Source organism: Pleurodeles waltl, chromosome 1_2 (genome assembly GCF_031143425.1).
Source record: "Pleurodeles waltl isolate 20211129_DDA chromosome 1_2, aPleWal1.hap1.20221129, whole genome shotgun sequence".
In the NCBI taxonomy this organism is placed as follows: domain Eukaryota; kingdom Metazoa; phylum Chordata; class Amphibia; order Caudata; family Salamandridae; genus Pleurodeles; species Pleurodeles waltl.
The window spans coordinates 456,605,655-456,627,978 of record NC_090437.1 but is presented as its reverse complement, the minus strand read 5'-3'; positions in this window follow the sequence as shown (position 1 = coordinate 456,627,978).

Here is a 22,324-nt window from a genome sequence, read left to right as displayed (position 1 = left end):
CTCAAATTGATAATGTCAGTTTCATGACGCCGGACAGGTTTTGCTGCTACGGCTCCCATGTGTAAATAGTAACTTTACGACTGTGGAGATGCCGAAGTCAGGACTGAGAACACCATGCATAAAACACAGGCCTGACTTCTATTTTTATGTGTGGAGTTCTCCACCAAGACTGCTGCAGTTGTATAGTTACTATTAAATTACAGTTATGTGAACACCGTAGATGAGCAAACTTACACAAATATATAAGTTGACCAGGAGTGCCTTGCAGGGCTTTGTTGGGTGCAGGGGGGAGATGTGTGTGAATTAATAAAACATTTTTTTTAAATAACTTACCTGCTTCTCGGCCACTGCCGCGCTGCTCCTCTACTGCACTGCAGGCTCCCAGCCTGTCCTGCGGCGAATCCTGACACTGCTCAAAGGCAGACTTGAAGACTGTGCTTGCTCTCCCCAGCCCGGCAACAGTCTTGCTGGAGAGCGCCTAGTGCGCATGTATGTTTGGATGGCCCGAGATGGCCAGCTAAACATACATGCGCACTGAGGGGAGTACACAGTGCATCGTCGTCATCCCCAATAACCAGCCCCTTTAACAAGGTTTATTAACATGGTTAACATGGTTTATTATCATTTTGTTTATTAAAGGTGATTTTCAGTGGCTGCTGCTGGCAGGGGGGCTATGCTACGCCACCCTAACGGAAGAGCCGCTCCTGAAGTTGATCCTTGAGAATCAGGCTCCATGTGACAATATTGCTGAGTTACATGGATTATGAAAGAAAAGGTTGTAGGATTTCTTAACACACACCAACATTTAAACACCAGTAGATTACCTCTACAGATATTTAAACTTTATCAGCAGTTAGGAAATCACAAATGAACCACAGTTTTTTGCAATTCTGAAGTGTGACGGAAATAAACGTTTTAATAGGATCAAAACAAATCAAGACATTTTATTTGGTGATGTTCAAATGATACATATTCATGAACACTTCACACATTATCCATTGTGTGTGTGTGTGTGTGTGCTATATCAGTAAAGTTAGTAAAACTGCAAATCTGTGTAACTTTCTGTAGCCATTTTTATGGAAATTGTGCTGTCTGTGAATTACAGTACACTACCACTGCAATGGGTATTAATATATTAGCAACAGTGTGCTAAAAAATGCCTCACTTGCTACATACCACATCGTTACCACTCTCCTGCTTAATAAGTGTGACTCATTTTCCACCCTTGTTTTTACATGAAGCTTGGATTTTTCACAATCCCTATATCTTCAGTATTATGTCGTTGACGGCAGCATCCCCACTCTGAAAATTGTTCCAGTACAAATGCCTCATTCTGAGTCCAGATCTTGGAAGATTTATGTAACTTTATCAATACTTTTTGTATTTGCTCCCATGAGGGTTGATCACTGTAATGTCTGAGCATTTGGGATCTGGCCAGCCAAAGGGATAACTCTGCTGTCCAAAATTATGTAATCTGTATAAATTCCATTTCCCAATCTACCTCATTCAAGTTCATTCATGGTAATACAATATAAATGAAAATCAACTTTGAAGTGAGAATTTGGAGAAAGGAAATTATATGAAAAGTAGAAATAAAGAAGAGGCACTAAAAGTCATAAAAATTATAGAAGGCCTTGTCAATCTGCATACCCATATTGTCATCTTTTTTAAATCTGCTAATTTGTAGCTAATTTTATCCACTGTCCTTATGAATGTTCTAGGTGAGTGAACCCCACAGCACCTTTGGTACAGTGAGTCTCGGTTTACACATCTTAAAATACTGCACTTTTTCACCACTGCCCCTTGCAAACTGTTCTTAAAAACAACTGATGGTTAGCAAATTTATGTGTAAATTATGCTATCTTCTACAATTTGGGAAAATATGAAAACATTTTCCAAAGTTTAACACGTCAAAAATAAATTGTGAAAGACAGACTTGCTCACGTTGATAACTTTCTTGGTAAAATCTGAAGTGCTTATTGTTAGAAATGGGGTCTTTGGTTGACAGTCAGGTTACCCCCTGTTCAAGAAAGGACCCTCACTCTAGTCAGGGTAAAAGAGAATCACCCTCAGCTAACCCCTGCTTACCCCCTTGGTAGCTTGGCAGAGCAGTAGGCTTAACTTCAGAGTGCTAGGTGTAAAGTATTTGTACCAACACACACAGTAACTTAATGAAAACACTACAAAATGACACAACACCAGATCAGAAAAATAGGAAATATCTATCTAAACAAAACAAGACCAAAATGAAAAAAATCTGACATACACAAGTCAAGTTATGCATTTTTAAAGATTAAACTCAAAAATAGCGCTTGGAAACAAAAATGCTTCGATGAGGTGTTAACACGGCGTCGTGACGGAGTCATTTCCAACAAGCCGACACCAGCGGTGCCGGACACGGAGTCGCGTAGACCCCCAAGTACAGTACCTTTGGTGAAGAGTGAAAACAAGTCTATGCGCGAAGTCCGGGATCGCGGAGTCTGTGCGAAGCGTTGAATCCACGCACTTCCAGCGGCATCGGTCACGGTGTGGTGCGGCGACTTCCACGGAGTCGTGGACTTCAGCGGATCTGCAGCAGCGTCGGGCCTGCGAAGAGCGTTGCGTTCCAGCGAAGGTCACGGCGTCGGGTGCAGGCGGCGTCACCGGATTCAGCAGCGGCGTTGGTCTGAAGTCGTCCGAAGTCGATTTCCTTGGATTTCCACCAGCTTTCCTTTCAAGGGCCCAGGGACTGGATAGGGCACCACTTGTCAGAGCAGGAGTCTCTCCAGAGACTCCAGGTGCTGGCAGAGAGAAGTCTTTGCTGTCCCTGAGACTTCAAACAACAGGAGGCAAGCTCTAGATCAAGCCCTTGGAGATTTCTTCTCAAGATGGAAGGCACACAAAGTCCAGTCTTTGCCCTCTTACTCTGGAAGAAGCAGCAACTGCAGGATAGCTCCACAAAGCACAGTCACAGGCAGGGCAGCTCTTCTTCCTCAGCTATTCAGCTCTTCTCCAGGTTCCTATTGGTTCCAGAAGTGTTTCTAAAGTCTGTGGTTTTGGGTGCCCTTCTTATACCCAATTTCTCCTTTGAAGTAGGCCTACTTCAAAGTAAAGTCTCTTTTGAATGTGAAATCCTGCCTTGCCCAGGCCAGGCCCCAGACACTCACCAGGGGGTCGGAGACTGCATTGTGTGAGGACAGGCACAGCCCTTTCAGGTGTAAGTGACCACTCCTCCCCTCCCTCCTAGCACAGATGGCTCGTCAGGAAATGCAGACTACGCCCCAGCTCCTTTTGTGTCACTGTCTAGTGTGAGGTGCAACCAGCCCAACTGTCAAACTGACCCAGACAGGGAATCCACAAACAGGCAGAGTCACAGAAATGGTATAAGCAAGAAAATGCTCACTTTCTAAAAGTGGCATTTTCAAATGCACAATCTTCAAATCAACTTTACTAAAAGATGTATTTTTAAATTGTGAGCTTGGAGACCCCAAACTCCACCTGTCCATCCGCTCCCAAAGGGAATATACACTTTAATCAGATTTAAAGGTAGCCTCCATGTTAACCTATGAGAGGGACAGGCCTTGCAACAGTGAAAAACGAATTTAGCAATATTTCACTGTCAGGACATATAAAACACATTACTAAATGTCCTACCTTAAGCATACACTGCAACCTGCCCTTGGGGCTACCTAGGGCCTACCTTAGGGGTGTCTTACATGTAAGAAAAGGGAAGGTTTAGGCCTGGCAAGTGGGTAGACTTGCCAAGTCGAATTTACAGTTAAAACTGCACACACAGACACTCCAGTGGCAGGTCTGAGACATGATTACAGAGCTACTTATGTGGGTGGCACAACCAGTGCTGCAGGCCCACTAGTAGCATTTGATTTATAGGCCCTGGCACCTCTAGTGCACTTTACTAGGGACTTACTAGTAAATCAGATATGCCAATCACGGATAAACCAATCACATACACATTTTACAGAGAGAGCAAATGCACTTTAGCACCGGTTAGCAGTGGTAAAGTGCTCAGAGTTAAAAAGCCAACAGCAACAGGTCAGAAAAAATAGGAGGCAGGAGGCAAAAAGATTGAGGATGACCCTGCATAAGCAAAAAAGTCCAACACTTATGCATTCTTGAAAATGCAAAAAACTGACCATTTACAACTGCTAAGCAGTTAGGCTTCTCCATTATCCAGGTTGCTCTAGTCCTCATCCACAATTTTGTATGATTTTTTCAATTTTCTATAAATAAATCACCTGTAAATGCTGTATGAGCTTCCAGTCAGGCTAGAGCTTAACTCAAGGTTATTGAGGGGTAGTCAAGTTTTTTAAGTATGGTGACACTGTAGATGATGCGCTGGTCCTTGATGCATGCATTAACATGGAATTATCTTTCTCTGCATTGGTGTAATAGGAGCATTGTCAACAAAATAAGCCAGGTACAAGGTGGTAGTTGCTGAAGTTCTGATTGTTTGTGTGTTGTTTTTGTCAAAAAGTCTGAAATGGTCAGTTTTTTAGGCTACAAAGGAATTCTTCTGAAACATTGCATTAGTAATAATGTTCACCATGGTAGCCTCATTCCCTCGATTAGTAACATGGACAAGGAGAATATGCAATGGATTTCTCAAAAATGCCACATTCATTTTGAATCTTTAAAAGGCATAGGGCCTGATTTAGATGTTGGCGGGGGTAATACTCCATCACAAACATGATGGCTATCCCGTACACCATATTATGATCCTATTATATCCTATGGGAATTGTAATACAGTGGAATGGACATTATATAATTTATATTTAATAAATTATTAAAAAGATTTTTAATATGGAGTAATGAATGGAAATTTCAATGATGTTTCTTGGAATGGTTGTTTTGTGTCTATGCTGCATGCTTGAACTGAAGAAGACAATATAGAGTTTCAAGAATGACTCTTTTGAGTCATCTTCAGTAAATGTGGTGATCAGTGACCACACTTCATTTTAGAGCTGCCACTTTCTCGTCACAGTGAAGGCAAGGTGAATGGGCTGAGGGAGAGGTAAACACAGGGGCATTCACTTCAACACATGGATGCCACAATTAAGGTAAGAAGGCCGGCACCACCTGCTCTGTAGAGACCAAGATTGCACTACAATTACCACAGTGGGAGCTGACATCGTCAGCACCTGCATATGAAGATGTCCCTCTCCTAAAGTTCTGCATTTATCTGGATGTTATTGAAAAACTGCTCACCAATAAAGGGGCAAGAACTGATGAGGCTTCTTCACAAGCCTGCTCACTAGAAGGATATTTCTCAAGCCAATAAAAACTGTAGTCAGTCATGGAAAATTCGAGCAGCACAACTGTCCTGAACTTCAAAATGGGATTCTCCCTATACAATGATTGGAGGAGGTCACGCAGATAAACAATGATGAGAATCGCTGGAATAAGGTTTAAGCGGTGAAGGCTGAACAACTAGATGAAGTACAGGGCAATGTAACATGAAAATGCATGATTTAGCTAATGGGTGATAAGGAAAGGGCGAAAGAGTCAAGGTTGAAACAAGATAACCACGTCTTATTACCAGAAATGAAGATGGAAGAATCTGACTAGGTCTCATAAGTGGCCTCCTGTATCATTTACTTAGAGGGAAATTAATTGTCTGTTGTTCTTTTTCTTTTCTCTTTTACAATTTCATGAATCCTGTGGCTACTGAATCTAAACAATCAATATGAGAGAAAGAAAGAATAACCCTTAATTGGAAACATTCCATGCAAACGAAGGGTGAGAACTTGTTGGCACCACGAGTTTCATTGTTATTATAAAATTGAGCCATTGTGAGTTAAATGCACAATTTTCTTGAGAGGCGTTAAACAATAAGTGAATATTCTCTTGCAGGCACTGACTGATTCTCTCTGTTTGTCTATTCAGATGTTGCTATTCTGATGACAGTGCCTGTTTAATTCCAAGGGTTTTGCAGAGTCTTTAAAAACATATTCTATATTATGTACCTCATTGAGAAATGATTGAGCGAACCAGACCACTTATAAAAAAAATGTGGTTATAAAATCCCTAGCTTTTTCAAGAGCTGAAGGTGCCCATGGGAAAAGCAAGAAATTAGATATCTCAGAGAAGTTATCAACTGTAATTATAATTGCTCAAATCCATTATTGGCGGGAAAGTCAACAATGAAGTAGGTTGAAAAACATCAAAGGGCTGAAAATACCCAAAAGATTTTGGATGTAGTGATTTATCTGGGCACCAAAAGGAATACAAAACCATATCTAGTGTTGTTCACTATCCTCATGACCAGAAATGGTTGAATTGTGGAATATTTCTGTCACATCAAGCTATAACTCCTCAGTAGCAATTAATAGTATGAATAATTAAGACTTGGCATTGTAAGTGCATGATATTGTACTGAGAGACAGAAGTATTAATAAAGAAATTGTTCTATTCCAAAAGGTTTAGGGCCTGATTTAGAGTTTAGCAGATGCGTTACTCGGTCATAAATGAAAGGTATATTCCATCCGCTGTGTTACAAGTGCATTATATGCAAAGGCACTTGTATTATGGCAGAAGGGATATCCGTCACATTTGTGACAGAAAAACCTGTCCACCGGTCTCGAAATCAGTCCTTTAGTTGTTTCTGAGCTTCATTTGCCTTTTCTAAAATAGTCTCTCCAACTCTGACTAATCAATTTCAAGGTATAATGAGATGAACATAGACTGGTGATGACTCACGAAGTTGATGAGGCAAGGCTTTTGCTAGAACATTAATTGAGCCACAAAATAATACATTTGAATTGTGAAATAACCCCAATCTGGCTTTATGGCTATTCTTACACTGTACAGTCCATAAATACTGTAGGTTACCATGGCCCACGAAAGCAATGAATCTTTTTAATGTGTGTGGGAGAAAGCCTTCCAAGATGGCTGAAATCTTTTTAGGATCCCATGGCAAACCAGAAGAGCTCACCCTAAATCCTAGATATTCAGTTTTCTCCTTTACAAACTAACATTTTTGCAATTTACAAGTCAAATGTGTTTGATGTAACTTGAATAAAACTATAGACAGATGTTTGTGGTATTTTATGGGGTCTTTGGGGGAAATGAGCTTGTCATCCAAAAATATCAGTTCAAAATGATTCAAAATATCTCAAAGTAAGAAGTGTTGCACAAATTGCATTTTACAGTATTTTGAGCCTAATGTTGCTCAAATCACAGTTTTCTACTAAGCACTTTCCTTAGTTAATAAGATATGATAAGCAGCATGCATATCTAACTTGATAAACGTTTGTGATCCTGATACTAACCCCCGGATATCTTTTCTGAGAACTGAAGTTTAACTATTCTTGATCGGATGAATGGATTTAATCCTTCATAGTCAATACATGGTCTCGGACCTTGATCTTTCTCTAGAACACAAAAAAGGGCTCCTTAAGGTGGTGAAGAAGGTACAATAAATCACTTTTACAATTTTTCTTAAAGATATGCTCTTAGAACATCTTTTTTTCCTGACAAAGAGTCAGTTTGTCCAAAAGGAACATTGGCTTCTAGTATAAGAGAAGCAGGGAAATCATACTTCCAATTAGGAGGAAAATAATGAGTATGAAATTTAATGGAGACTGTAGAAATGTATGATAATGAGAGCACACATTTGCACAATTTTTGTGGGCCGGCACTTAATTTTCTGCGTCAGGCATTTACTGCGAGCAAAAGACACATTTGGGAAAGAAGGAGGAAGAGAAAAATGAAAAAGTGTCACAAAGGGAGAGAGCAGAATTAATTGCAGCAGCCGCGTATTTAAGAGGAGGGCTTTCGGCACGGCCACCTTTTTATTTACAAAATAAGCACTGGGCCAAGATATTTAAAAATAATAGCATACAATGGGGAAGCTATTAAATCAAAATAAAGCATTTCTCCATGGTCACCAAAAGAAAAGTATAAGGGTAATTAAACTTCTTTCACATTGGCATGGGCACTGCAGGGGGCCCCCAGGGGCCCCACGACACCCCTCACCGCCATCCTGTTCCTGGAGGTCGGAACCGCCAGGAACAGGATGGCGGTGAGGGGGTCGGAATCCCCCATGGCGGCGCAGCTTGGGGGATTCCCAGGGCAGCGGAAAACCGGCGGGAGACCGCCGGTTTTCCTGGTCTAACCGCGGCCAAACCGCCGCAGTCAGAATGCCCTGCGGGGCACCGCCAGCCTGTTGGCGGTGCTCCCGCATCCCCGGCCCCGGCGGTCCTTGACCGCCGGGGTCGGAATGAGCCCCCAAATCTGTCCCACATACCTATTTATCACTCTCACATGCATTGAATGCTCTCAAGTGGTAATGTCAGCCAGTGAGTATCAGGGATTCCCTCTATACACAAGGCTTTTGTATCCTAAAGTTGACAATGAATATTGTAGAGCACTACTTTATTTTTGTATTCAGCTACAGTTTCCATATTGGGTTTACTGATTCTTTCATCCCTTAATTCTCCATATCCTTCTTTCACTCCTAGATTTATATACTGCTGTGCATCAAGCAAAAGCAGTATATAAAGCTATTTTAGAAAGAAGAGAGTTATTGAAAGGGATGTCATAATTTTCTGCTGATAAATAAGTATGTTTCCAAAGGCTATTTTTTATGTTCAAGCAAAGACCATGCACCATGAATTGCTTGTGAATATTGTTAACACTGAGCTTTCAATGAAATTATTAATGAATATTCATGTATTCTGAGTGTTGAATTTGCAAAGAAAATTAAATGATGTAGAGAAAAATGATGCAGGCATTTGAAAGTGCGTTCAGGTGAGTGGCCACCAATGTTCACGAAGTGTGTTTATTAATGGCTTATTAATATCAAATATTGAGCTTATGTTTGATAAATGTAATAATATATCATATTAAGGGTTGTGTGTTATGTATTAGCTTTATTAATTGAAAGCCTTAACTTGGTGGTGGTCTTGGCCTAGCTGCACAGCCTCATGTCAAGCTGTATTTCTTAGGATTTTAATAAAATGACTGCTTAGAGAAGTAAATTGTGATTTTCCACTGTGCTGACCTAATGTGTTTGTAGTTAAAGTCTTTCTCAGGAGAACTGCTTGCTAGAAGATGCTGTACTCGCTACTACAATATTGTTTTATGTAATGTGTGTGAGACTGACTTTCTCTGGAGTATACAATAGAGACAGCTGCAATAATATTGTTACCTCAGAAGCCGGATGATGAGAATAGTACGAAAGGAGACAATCATCAACATGCGAACCATGTACTAATAGAAATGTAGATTTGAAGTTTTAGTTTTATTGGACAGAGTGTGAACATGCGATCCCTTGACCAATAGGGACTTGGGAAATAGTTTTAGGATATCTAACTTAGCCGGACTGCACTGAGAAGAAGCCACCATTTGCCATTAGCAAATTAGCTGTTTGAGAGTTTAAACCCATTTTGTACATTTTCCATCTTGAGAAGAGACATGCTTAACTTACTGCTTAGAGACTTTGCCTTTTCTGAACTTTGATTCTAAACCCTGATGCTTTGCTGACCAGACTGATGTCCTTAAGATAAAGACTGTCACATCTTGCCTAAGGATAGGAATATTGACTATGATGTTGTTTGCTAAGTCTATTTGCTTTTGTTTCTAGATAACAATCGCGATTTTGGTAGAGCCATATTTAGAAGTTTTTCCAAATTTGTGTTGACTAAATTGTTTTGCATGAAGCCCAAACATGTAATTCTAATCTGGTGTTAGTTAAGATCTTTACTAATGAAGCTCACTACATGGAGTAACATTTGAGTTGCTAATAATTTGCACTGTTATTGTAGAATGTGTAGTAGCTCAAGCCTTGATTAGATTACGATTCTTTCGGCTCTTTGGTCAGCCAGTATTGTTTCTATATGTGAATCAATTGATCGTGAGATTAACCTACATCACATTAGCTTTGTTAATATAGGGAAATAAATATTCTAACTTTTACATAAAGGTGTGGTTATTCATGACTGCAAGGTCATGAGGTGTGACATTTATTGACTCCTATTGATTACTAACGTTATTGATTGTTATTGATTATTGATCTGCATGTACTGGATATATGGTGGTAACATCTTAAGTGTAGCCAAAAGGTTCATTGACCTATTTGCGTCCCCTTGTAAGTTTACTTGTGAAGGTAAGATGCGGTAACAATATATAAGAGAAATCCCCTACTCAAATGACAACACTCTTTTTCAGTCATGGGGCCGTTCCAACCATTTTGAAGTCATATGGTCACAAACTCTAAAGTTGTTTTGCTTTGGTACAATTCATTTGGGGTCTCTTCATTCTGTCAGTTGTTGTTTATCTCTAATATGTCTGGGCCATACCATCTCATTGCAAGATGGGTGCTCAGGTTTCCACGATGTAAAATTCTTCCTTCTAGCCAGCAGTACATAGGGTGTGTTGGTAATGAAAGAATTATTTAGCGTGTATACAGAAGCACACTACTATCATGAAACATGAAAATGCAAAACATCTTTGAAGGAGCCTTGAGAAGAAGAGAGCAAGGCAGGAATGTGGATTAGGGTCCTGGGCTTGTGTATGCTAAGAAACAGAATGCATACCAAGCATATGTAGATTCAGAATGAAACAGTGGGCTATCATGAAGAGTTTTGGGATCCGAAGTGCACACTAAAATGAGACACAATGTCAGTGTTCTGTGTGAAACGAGTAAATTAACACTTATTTGTTTGTCTGACATGTGCCTTAGGCTGTCTGACAATAATACCATACAGTGCGATTGTGAGGCGCAGTTTCTTTCTCACATTTTTGCAGCTGTCCTCAGGGCTGCTGTTCATCTGAAGTGGCTAAACACTTGAACACCTAAAGGTGCTTCTATGGTGCACAGCAGATGCCTCAGCTGGCGTGGAAATTGCTAGCATTACTGTGTCACAATTCAGTACATAGAAGTGGGTGAAATTTCTGTGTGGTAAAATGAAATATAGGAAGTTCGTCCATTTTTTCTCCACTAGGGAGCAGAATTGAGGCCGAAACGCTGCTTTGTAGACATAAAAAAACATATATCCAAAAGCACAGCTGCTTTTAGAAGCGATGTGAGGGACAAGGCAATACATTTAACATAAAGATAACTACAGTAAGCTATTATACATTGTTCAGACTCCTGACTGTGCACTTCAAAGACGTTCACCAGCAGGGAAGTCTGTGTACCGTGCCTGCCTGTAGGGTTCTTCTGCTGCTCTAGCAGGCAGGTGCCGCACAGAAGCTACTCTGCTGGGAAGGATGCTTTAAAGCGAACTCTCAGGGTCCTGTTAATAACTTTATGTAATTATCAAAAAGTAATTACAATGTCTGGCGTCTGGCAATGGCGGAGGCACACATATTCCTCGTTCTTTACTGTGACGAGCAAAGAATCCTTGTTCTTAAAGGCATTTCACCGCTATGCCTCCTTTTTTCAACATACGAGTGGTAAATGCCAAAACGGCAAAATTTACCACAGTTGTACTGCTTGGCACAGATTGAAAAAAAAATTTTTTACTCATCATTAGTGTCACAGACCTGAAGATATTGAACTACAGGACTACTCATGACTGCTCACACGATACCTCAGAATGGCACTGCCAGCATCGATGGAGTAACTAGAACTTCATCTTCAAGGCCTTGATATAGCTGTTGAACTTGTCATAGTTTGTGATATATTGAACACAGTGTGTGCAATATGAAGAAGTCATTAGTCTATACATGGACTTGTCCAAAGAAGTCCATCACAAAGGATAACCGTGGACTATTCAGGACCAGATAGTGCATTTGTTAGACCTGCCAGCCATGGGGTAGTCTTTCCCCAAGCCCTCTGCCTACTGGCCTCATGTTTTTGCTGATGCTTTTTGTTGGCCTTAGGTCTCTGAGCACTTTACTATTGCTGACCTGTGATAAAGTGCATGTGCTTCTCCCCTAAACTTGGTAATGTTGGAGTATGCACAATCGGCATATTTAATCCACTTGTAAGTTCTTTGTCAAATACTATACCATATACCCAGGGCCTTAGATTAAATGCAACTAGAAGGCCTGCAGCACTGCTTATGCCACCCACACAAGTAGCCCTTTAAACATGTCTCATACCTACCACTATAGAACCTGAGTGTGCAGTTTTACTGTTAGTTCGACATGGCATTTCAAAACCTTTGCCAAGCCTTAAACTTCCCTCTTATTATACATACATCACCCTTAAGTTAAGCCCTGGGTAGCCCATAGGCAGGAAGGACTGATTTTCTCCTTTGATGCGCTGCTGCCTGCTGCTCTCTGACTCTGATGAGGGAAACCTGTACTCTGACTTGCACCAGACGAGATCGCCAAGGGCTTGTTGGCTTGCCTCCTGTTGCTTGAGACTCAAGGATATCAAAGTCTCTACCCTTGCTCCTGTGCCTGGGTCACTGGAAGTGGACCCAGATACTTTCTCCACCAGGAATCGACGCATCACCTGCTGTGAGAGGCAAACCCGAAGCATCGTCATTGTTATGGGAGTAGAACCAGCGCATTGCATTCGGAACCAGGGCTTTGCCATTGCATTGTCGCCTCAACATAACCACTGCATCGCCTCTACTAATGAAGGAAGATCGGCACACCAATTCACTGCATGAAGAATCCTGATCCATCGGCTTCAGAAATAACACATCAACATTGCATCGGACCCACTGCATCACCACCACTCCTGTAGGAATACTGACATGCCGAAACCAAGCAGATCAGCTTCAGAACCAATGCATCACAGCACCGGCACTTCCCCTTCGGAACTTATGCATCACCAGCTCTGCGTTAGGAAAATCAACACATATACATCACCAGCACTGCGTTAGGAAAATCAACACATCTTGTTACTGTGATTAGGATTAAATTACTTTGCTCAGCTGGTCCTGCATTGGTCCTGTAGCTGGCTTGCCCTCCATTGTGGGTCGCCTGAACCTGGACTTTGTCCCTGTCCAACGTGACCAGATAACCCCCATTGGTGCGTATTGCTTGTAAGCGTTAAAACTCTTTTTATTCCTTACAAATTCATAACTCGACTTCCATTTATTGGATTAGTGTCACTTTGGTCTGATTTACTTGTGATAATTATTGGCTATTATTCTGACATGGTGTGGAGTCTTTTTGCAGTGTTTTTATTGTGTTACTCCTTGTGTGGGTGTTGTACAAATACTTTACACATTGCCTCTTTAGATATGCATTACTGCTCTGTGTCAAGCAACCAGAGGGTGTACACTGGTTTTTGGTGTGTACTTGACTTACCCTGACTAGAATTGTGCTTCCTGTTTGTACAGGGTGCATAATCCGACAACCAGAATCCCAATTTCTAAGATTGGTGATCAGCAGTGAGGATAGGACTTGTGCTTGTGCAATACCATATGGTAACTCATTGTTCACCACAATTCTGTACTAAGACCAATTTGTGCCTTTTTCAATTCTCCCTAATTGCCTTTTTATTTTTTTGCTAAATCATGTCTCTCTCTGGAGAAGCAACATCTGCACCTGCAGAAAATGATTTTGACCTGGCCAAGTGAGAGTCCTATATTGTAGGCCATCTTAAGGAGTTTTGCAACAGGTTTTAAGTGTCCCTTAAAGGCTTCCTCTAGAAGGTGGAGCTGCAGAAGGCCTCGAAAGGCTGGGGAGAGGCCTGTAATGCAGGAGCAGAGGGCCCAGGGAGGGAGGAGCAAGACATTGTGGAGGAGGACGAGGAGTCTGATATGGATCTCGGACTGCCTGTGGAGGGGGCCAACAACTTGCTGGAGGCAGTGGCGGTTCCCAGAGCAGAGACCAGCATCTCATCAAGGAATCCGTCTCCAGAAGAGCTGGCAGACAGGAGGGAGGAGAGAAAGCTCAAGCTAGAGCTTGACAAATTGGAGAAGGAACAAGCTCTACAGAAAAAGAGGTTGGCTCTTGAGGAAAGGAAAATGTCCCATGAGATGAGCCTCAGGGAGCTGGACATCAGAGCACTTCAGGTGGAGTCAAGCAGTAATGGTGGCAGCATATCTGCTGTGTCCACTAGTGTGACAAGGATCTGTATACTCAAAGACTTGGTTTCCAGTTATATGGTGGGGGATGACATTGAGTAGTTCTTTGTAGCCTATGGAGTGGATCTAGAAGTGCTTAAGGTCCCAGAGGAGTCCTGCGGTAGTAGCCTATGGAGCTACATGCCCACAGTGGGGAGGGACACACTCCTTTCACAAGAGGTTGTTAAACAATACAACACAATTCAATATGGATTTGTAAAGAGCCCAGGCTGACTCAGAAGAGGCGTCCTGGCACTAACGGCCTTAAAATGCAAAAAAAACTGAAACACCACCAAAGGAAATGCCTCGTTATCAAACAAATATGTCTTCAGGAGTTTTGGGACAACTATTTCAGAAGGTGCAAAGCGGAGGTTACAAGGCAAAGAATTCCATAGTTTGGCAGTCAAGTAAGAAAAAGAACAACTGCCTCTTCTTGCCCTGTTGACCCTTGTAACGAGTAAAGGTTTTTGTCCTTTGGATTGATGCGATTTCTCCACACAATAAGGCAGCAGTCTTTTCCTCAGGTTGCTGAAGCCTTTCTGTTCACAGGCTCTATAAGCAAAGGTGAGGACTTTAAATTTAATCTGATTGCCAATAGGTAGCCAGTGCATACTCCGCTGGCAAACTGTGACTGAGACTCGAGCAGGAATCTTCAAGATTTACTGGGCCGCCACATTCTGAATAACCTTTAAGCAATGGAGCAGATAGAATAGTGAGCCCAAATACAGGCTATTCACATAATCTAACTTAGATGTTATCAAAGCATGAATGACAGATTTGCGGCTTTCCTACAGAGTCAGGTGGACCATCTTCCTGACCGTTTTCATCTTCAGAAAGCCGCTAGAAGACACAGCTCTGACCTGGGGTTCAAAAGATAGATACAAGTAAAATATAAACCCCAGGTTTCTTACCACTGCTCTAATTTGGAAGGCCACCAATTGGAGGCATAAGGAGGGTGGTTGGTGCTGAACAAAACAATCTTGGTTTTATTTGAGTTTAAATTGAGGCAATGAACACTTATCGAGTCACCAACCGCCCTCATGCAGCCTTTGAATGCAGTCAATGCACCTAACTCCTTTTCCCTAGATGACAGCATCAACTGCGTATCGTCTGCATAGGAGATAACTCTCATGCTCCATGCCTCCACCAATTTAGCCAATGGGCCTAGGTAGATGTTAAAAAGAGATGGGCTCAGGGCCGAGCCCTGGGGACCCACACAATCAAGAAGTTTGGCTGAGGATGTAAAGGGGGGAAACACCTTTTGATCACCTAGGTAGGATTTCAACCAAGCCCAGGCTTTACCTTAGATACTCATTTCCCATAGTCTGTCCAAAAGAATAGAGTGGGAGACCATGTTGAAGGCCATTGACGAATGAAGAAGGACAACCATGTCCACCAAGCCCTGATCAGGAGTGACCTCAATGAAGTCAGTGGTCTCCAAATGAGCGGATTCCATGCTATAACCTGCTTGGAAACCCAACGGGGTGTCATGGAGTAAGTTGCTCTTCTCCAAGAAGCTATACATTTGTTGGTTAACCCACTTCTCCAGCATTATGATGACAGCCAGAAGCAGGGAAAAAGGATGAAAGTTGTTGTGCACCTAGGGGACCCCATTAGCTTTCTTCAGTAATGGTAGAAGCATAGCATGTTTCCAGCTCTGGGGCACTATTGATGGCTTCAGTGAAACATTCATCAATTTGAGAAGGATGGGGATAATTATCTGTACAGCCCATTTCAGAATATCAGGGGACATGGGTCCAGAGGAGACCCAGATTTACAGCTATCCAAAGAGGTAGACATCAGCTTAAGAGTGAGAGGATTTAATTTGGCTAGCAGTGGACCTAAGTTAGGGTTTCTGTCAGTGACCAGGACTGAAGCTCTGTAGAGGGAACTTTATCATAGATGAATTTCATTGTGGAGAAAATTTGAGAGTTCTTCACACATTGTAGCTGATGGTATGAAGACATTTTGTCACTAGGTGACAGAAAATAGTTCACAACCTTGAAAGGTTCACAAGGTTTATTAGCAACTGTTGTGATAGAAGCATAGATAAACTCTTTACATGCTTTGCACACTGCACTGTGCAGATTTTTTAGCGCTATTGTGTAGGCAGCCTGTGCAGCAGGGTTGTAGGATTTTCTCCACCTATGTTCAAATCTTTTACCATATGATCTTTCTTTTTTTAGTGTGTCAGAAAACCACGGAGCAGATGGTGTAGATCTCATTTGGGAAACTGCTCTAAAAGTAGCAATACGGTCAAGGATAGAGGTTAGCCAATTATCTACCTTGGCCAGAACAGCACAGACTGCCCTTGTAAGATCAAGCGGAGTTTCCTGGAGTGCCTCAGAAAACATGGATTCTAACACTTGCTTCTAAGGCCTGGAAAATGTCTTCAAAGGGGATTGTAGGTTCTTAGATTCGATCCAAGCCATATTTAAATGGGACTAGAAAATGTTCTGACCCTTGTTACTTTGAGGGTGGGATGCATCTGGACATTCTAGGGATGTGAAAAGATCAGGTCAAGGGTATGGCAAGCGATATGGGTCGGCCCAACCACATCTTGAGTGAGATTAAAACCCTCTAAATTACCCAAAAATGCTTAGCTGGGGAGCAGTTAGGATCATTAATATGTAGAATTAAATCACTCAGCAGGAGGAAATTTGAGTGAAGAATAGAAAATCTGACCTATCAAACCAGATAAGTTTAGTTTAGTTTTAGTTTTTCAGAATTTGTAAAGCGCATGGCGGCCCGGAGGCATCCCAGCGCTAAAAGTAACGAAACACAAGAAGGAGAGAGAGCCGGAATTAGTTACAGAATAAAAAGGTTTTAAGCTTTTTCCTAAAGAGGTGCTCGTAAGGTTCCAAACGGAGCTCCGTAGGAAGGGTGTTCCAAAGGTGGGAGGCTCTAGTAGAGAAGGAGTTATTACCCCAGGCTCTCTTGAAGCGAGAGACATGTGCATACCTAAGAGAAGAGGAGCGAAGGCTCCTGGAAGGGATGTGCAGGAAAATATGTTTCCTCAGAGAGATGGGACCTTTGTCCTGTAAGGCCCTATGAACAATGCAGAGAGATTTGAACTGGATCCTTTCTCTGACAGGAAGCCAGTGGAGGGTGGAGATAGCCAGTTTAGCGGAGGCGAATTTTGAAGAGTGGGTAAGAAGTCTGGCCGCTGCATTTTGTACTCTTTGCAGCTTCTTTAAAACATAGAGCGGGGAACTAAGGAACAGAGAGTTTCCGTAGTCCAAGCGAGAGAGAATTAGGGATTGAATAAGGATTCTTCTGGCTGTGGGAGGAAGAAGGGTAAGGATCTTTCTAAACATCCGCAAGAGGCCAAAGCAGGTAGAAGAGATTTTACTGGCTTGAGAATCCATAGTGAGCCGGGGATCAAGTATCACACCTAAAGTCTTAACTTGGAGTTTAGGAGGAGGAAGAGATTTAAAGGCATCTGAGAGAGATGGAAGAGGGAGAGCGAGGGGGCCGTTACCAAGGATCAGAACTTCCAATTTCCCATAGTTGAACTTGAGTTTGGACTTGGTCATCCAATTGGCAATATCACTCATGCAGCAAGAGAGGTTAGTCACTGGAGAGTCCCCGGAACTGGAAAGAGACACCACTAGCTGGGTGTCATCTGCATAGGTCACCAGAGTCAAATTGTAAGGGGCAATTACTCTCGCTAAAGGTGACAGATAGACATTAAAAAGAGTGGGGCTAAGAGATGAGCCCTGGGGAACTCCGCATGCCAGCGGGTAGAGACCGGAAAAACAAGTACGGTCCAAAACTTGAAATGATCTGTCTTTGAGGAAGGAGGAGAGCCAGGAGAGCGCAGAGCCTCCTACTCCTATATCTGATAATCTTGAACCGAGGAGATCGTGGTCAACAGTATCGAATGCTGCGCTTAAATCAAGCAGTATGATAGCTACATGCGACCCTCGGTCTAAGAGCTGGCGGGCTGACTCAGTTACTGTAAGAAGAGCTGACTCGGTGCTGTGCAAGGTTCTAAATCCCATTTGTGTAGGATGAAGAAGCTCATTGCTTTCAAGATAACTGGTGAGTTCAGTGTTGACATGTTTCTCAAGGATTTTCGAGGAAATAGGAAGAAGAGCAACAGTAGGGTCCAGTTTGGGTTTTTTCAAAAGGGGTTTAACAATAGCGTGTTTAAATGACAGGGGAACCGATCCCAAGGAAAGTGAGTTGTTAAGAATTTTGGTGAGAGGAGGGACAATAACATCTGCTACCTTAAAAGGTTAAGTGAATTGGTCATAAAATTCGGGGGCCTGTACACTATTAGCTCTGCGACCAAGCAGGAGGGATTAAGGGTAATTGTAAAAAGAGAGGTCCTCAATATCCCCCAAGTTAAAAGGTTTAGATATAGGAGTCTCTGTGGACTATTGCCAGTCCCCCACCATGCTTATCCAATTTAGCTATATACTGGATTCGAAAACCAGCTCACTCATTTCAAAAGAGTGTTTGGGAAGGGACCAGCAATTAATTAACACAGCTGAGATCCCAGTGGAGCTTTGACCTTCCTGCCCTTCCAGCCCCCTAGCTCTCTAGCTCCCTAGAGTCCCCCAGAGGATGGTGCAGCTTGTCAGGCCAAGGGAGGATGTTTTGGGCCTGCTGCAGAAGCAGCACCTGTGGACCTGCCTGGTCCAGCTGCGAGGCTCGCTAGGCTTGCCAGACCCTGCCTGCCCTTGCCGACACTTCATAGCACCAAACAGCTGATGGAGCGGCTTGGGGCAGACTGGACAGTGTGGTGAGTGCATGATCTCTCTTCCTCAGGACTCTGGGCCCAAGGCTTCTATGCCCCACTGCCTTGACTCTCTTGTCTGCCTGATTGCTGTGCGCACACAACAGTGGGTAAACAGCAACGCAGGTGGGTACACAGTGGGTAGGTATACACTGTGTGTGCTTGTGCCCTTACAGAAGAAGGCGGCACTACTGCTCAGCATGCCAGCCCACCTGGGCTTCATTCAAATCCCCTGTGGCATCTAATATTGGCCCCTTTCCTTCCTGGTGACACATTTCGAGGGGACACGATCGGGGTGCGGGTCACAGTGGATGTGCTCCTGCCCTCCATGGGGAGCTCAGGAGAAGGCAGCACTACTGGCCAGCTCAGCCAGCTAGTCAGCATCCTTCAAGCCACAATGTTCTATGCTAGCCCTCTCCTATGGGTCTCCTACATAGCCTCTCCTGAAAAAGACCCTGGCCATAATTCCTGCCAGGAATACTTACCAAGGTCTGGCACAGTGACCTAGTTTCTGCTAACCAAGGTAAGACCTGAGCTTGCAGAAGTGGCCCAGCTCGACTGGGTGCAGCTTATGTCTCGGAAGTACCCCCCTGAAACTTCAATCATCTTTACACCTAATCCAGAGATTTGACAAGCGTTGAAGTACACTGGAAAAGATAAGTTAAGCATTCAGCAAAGTCCAAAAGCTCCAAACAGCTGAGAAAGGCATACTTCAGTGCAGGTCCCATCATGCGGTCAGGGCGTGTAAGGATTACGTACCCGCCCTCTAAAAGGAAAAATAAGTTTCAATCTCTGTCAATGTCAAGTGTGAGGGCCACCATCTTAAGGGAAACTCAGCTGTTAATATCTCCTGTGGCAGGCATGTTTGAGAGATCAACAAAACTCCAAGAAAAATTTGATTTTTTTAAATATCCAGTTGGGGCTATTTTCTCCATGCCAAGTAACTCTACCTCTCTCCATGATCCAATTACACCAATGAAAAAGTAATCAAAGCCCATTACGAGTTTCCAATCAACACTCAGACTCCCAGAAGGACCCTTTTGACTCTTTCCTAAAGAAGGAGTCCGATGAAAGCAAAGGGTCAGCTGGGGGGCCGGTCAGTGACCTGGAGCTCTTTACACTGGGGTCACTGTTGCACCAACCCCCTTTGGAACAAAATTCACCCAAGATATCCAAGGGGTTGCAATTAATGAATGGAGTTCCTCTTCCAATCAAAGTTGCTGTGCAAATAAGGAACATGCAAAGGAGTCCTATCATGAGCTCCTCCTCAGGAACCTGGCCCCCAGGAACTGTGCTTAGGGAGCCTAGGCTGCATAGTGACACCCTCATTAACTCCTCAAAAAATGCAAATCCTACAAGAAAAGATACTGGGGGGGCAGTCCCTTAGTTATAGGGGTGCCTTCACCAACTCACCCAAAAAAGCGCAAACTCCCCAAAGGAAGAATCTGGGATGTCACTCTCCAGATACTGCCACCCACTGCTACAACTAATCCAGAGGCAGCCTGGGATTTTCTGCTCAGAACATCTCAATTGACCCTAGACGCCCTAACGTACCAGTCCAATAAAATGGATGAGCAAATAGACCTACTGAACTTAATGGCCATTTAGTTCTCTGGAATCGACCAGAAGCTGGCTGAGTTTAACAACTTGATCTCCTGTGCCAAAACGTATGTGGCTCTGACCAGCATGGGCTGTACCTGCACCCCGGTGGGCAAGAAACTTACAAAAATCCCAGAGGTACTGGCTTCTTTTATAAAAGATCTAAAACCAAACTTTAAGCAACAATGGGACACTAGTATATCTCAAACTTATAAGTCAAATGTTCAGCCACTGCCCAGAAATGAGGTTTTAAAAAGGGGCAAAGAGCCTTTGAAGGATGACACACCCCAACAGGATGACACTCCAGAACTAGTAATCAAGAGCCACTGTGCGGAGAATTCCAACAAAACTCACGCCTTGTACCAAGATCCATTAGTGCCGGAAATATCAAAGAGAACCAAGAAGAAGTTATGTAAAGCACAGAACAAAAAGAGAGCAAGTCTGTTTTTGGAATAGAGTGCAAGCGTATGAAATCTGGGGAGCAAGGATCCCATCACTGCACAAGGTGCAGAACCATCAGCAAACTGTAGTGAGTAGCCACAAAAGGAGATTAAACTCTTCAGATTATTTTATAAATTTTTAGAAGTGTTGGCAACAGGAGGAACAAGCTCAGAACTCCCCACCACCAGCCAGGTTGTAACACAACACTCATCAGGCACAAGTGAGAGTAGTCCTATGACTCTCACCTCTCATGACAGGGACTAAGGGCGATGCTTCTTATACATCAGGTGACTTTGTCCATTACCATACCTAGCCCTGAGTCCTAAATATGTAACAAAGTAGTTGATCAGTATGTTCAGGAATATGACCAAACTGATGCCTGCCCTAGGATTACACCAGGTACCAGTAACTCTTCCAGTCTTAGGGCAGCAATGCGAACTGAAAAGGAAGGTACTACGAGAGCCAGGCAATCAGCAGTAAACCTTCATTCAGCGCCTCGCTGTCCACCTAAAACTATTTTTACACCACTATATCGGATGAAAGGGTGTCACAATATCCTCAACCAGAGTAAAATCTTGAAGTTATTACAAGCAATAACCTCACTTGACAAGATTGCTTCAGCTGAAGTTGACTCAATTGAATTTCAAGCACCCCTGGATGGTTAAAAACCAGGAATCCACACTTGTGACCTGGACAGACTTCCTATTAGGAAAGAGTGTCTTTCAGGAGAAGGAACGCATTTTGGCATGGGGTATTAAAAAACCATGCCCCCCTTCCAGCCTATCCAATGGCATTTACCGTACAAATGATCGCCCCTAGATATGACAAACAAGAGGCATCCAAGAAGCCTTATTTAATCTTTAAGAACCCCTTAAGAAATCTAACTAAAAAAACACATTTTCCTTTTAATAATAAAATAGAGCTAAACACAGGCTGGCTTACAGCCTCCTTGCATGATAATTCCACTTTATGACATGGGAAGACCTGCAGCAACAAAAAACACAATAATTTTCAATCTTTTATTGTTTCAGGAAAGATAAACATCTGCTCCAGGAATATTAACAGGCCACAGACCAAAAAACAAGGGAAAAAACTCCTGACCCCTCTAAAAGGCAACCATTTACCTGCTTCCAAGAAACATGGGTGGTCATTCTGACCCTGGCGGTCTTTGACCGCCAGGGCGGAGGACCGCGGGAGCACCGCCGACAGGCCGGCGGTGCTCCAATGGGGATTCCGACCGCGGCGGTAAAGCCGCGGTCGGACCGGCACCACTGGCGGGGTCCCGCCAGTGTACCGCGGCCCCATTGAATCCTCCGTGGCGGCGCAGCTTGCTGCACCGCCGCGGGGATTCCGACCCCCCCTACCGCCATCCAGATCCCGGCGGTCGGACCGCCGAGATCCGGATGGCGGTAGGGGGGGTCACGGGGCCCCTGGGGGCCCCTGCAGTGCCCATGCCACTGGCATGGGCATTGCAGGGGCCCCCGTAAGAGGGCCCCTACATGTATTTCACTGTCTGCTGCGCAGACAGTGAAATACGCGACGGGTGCAACTGCACCCGTCGCACA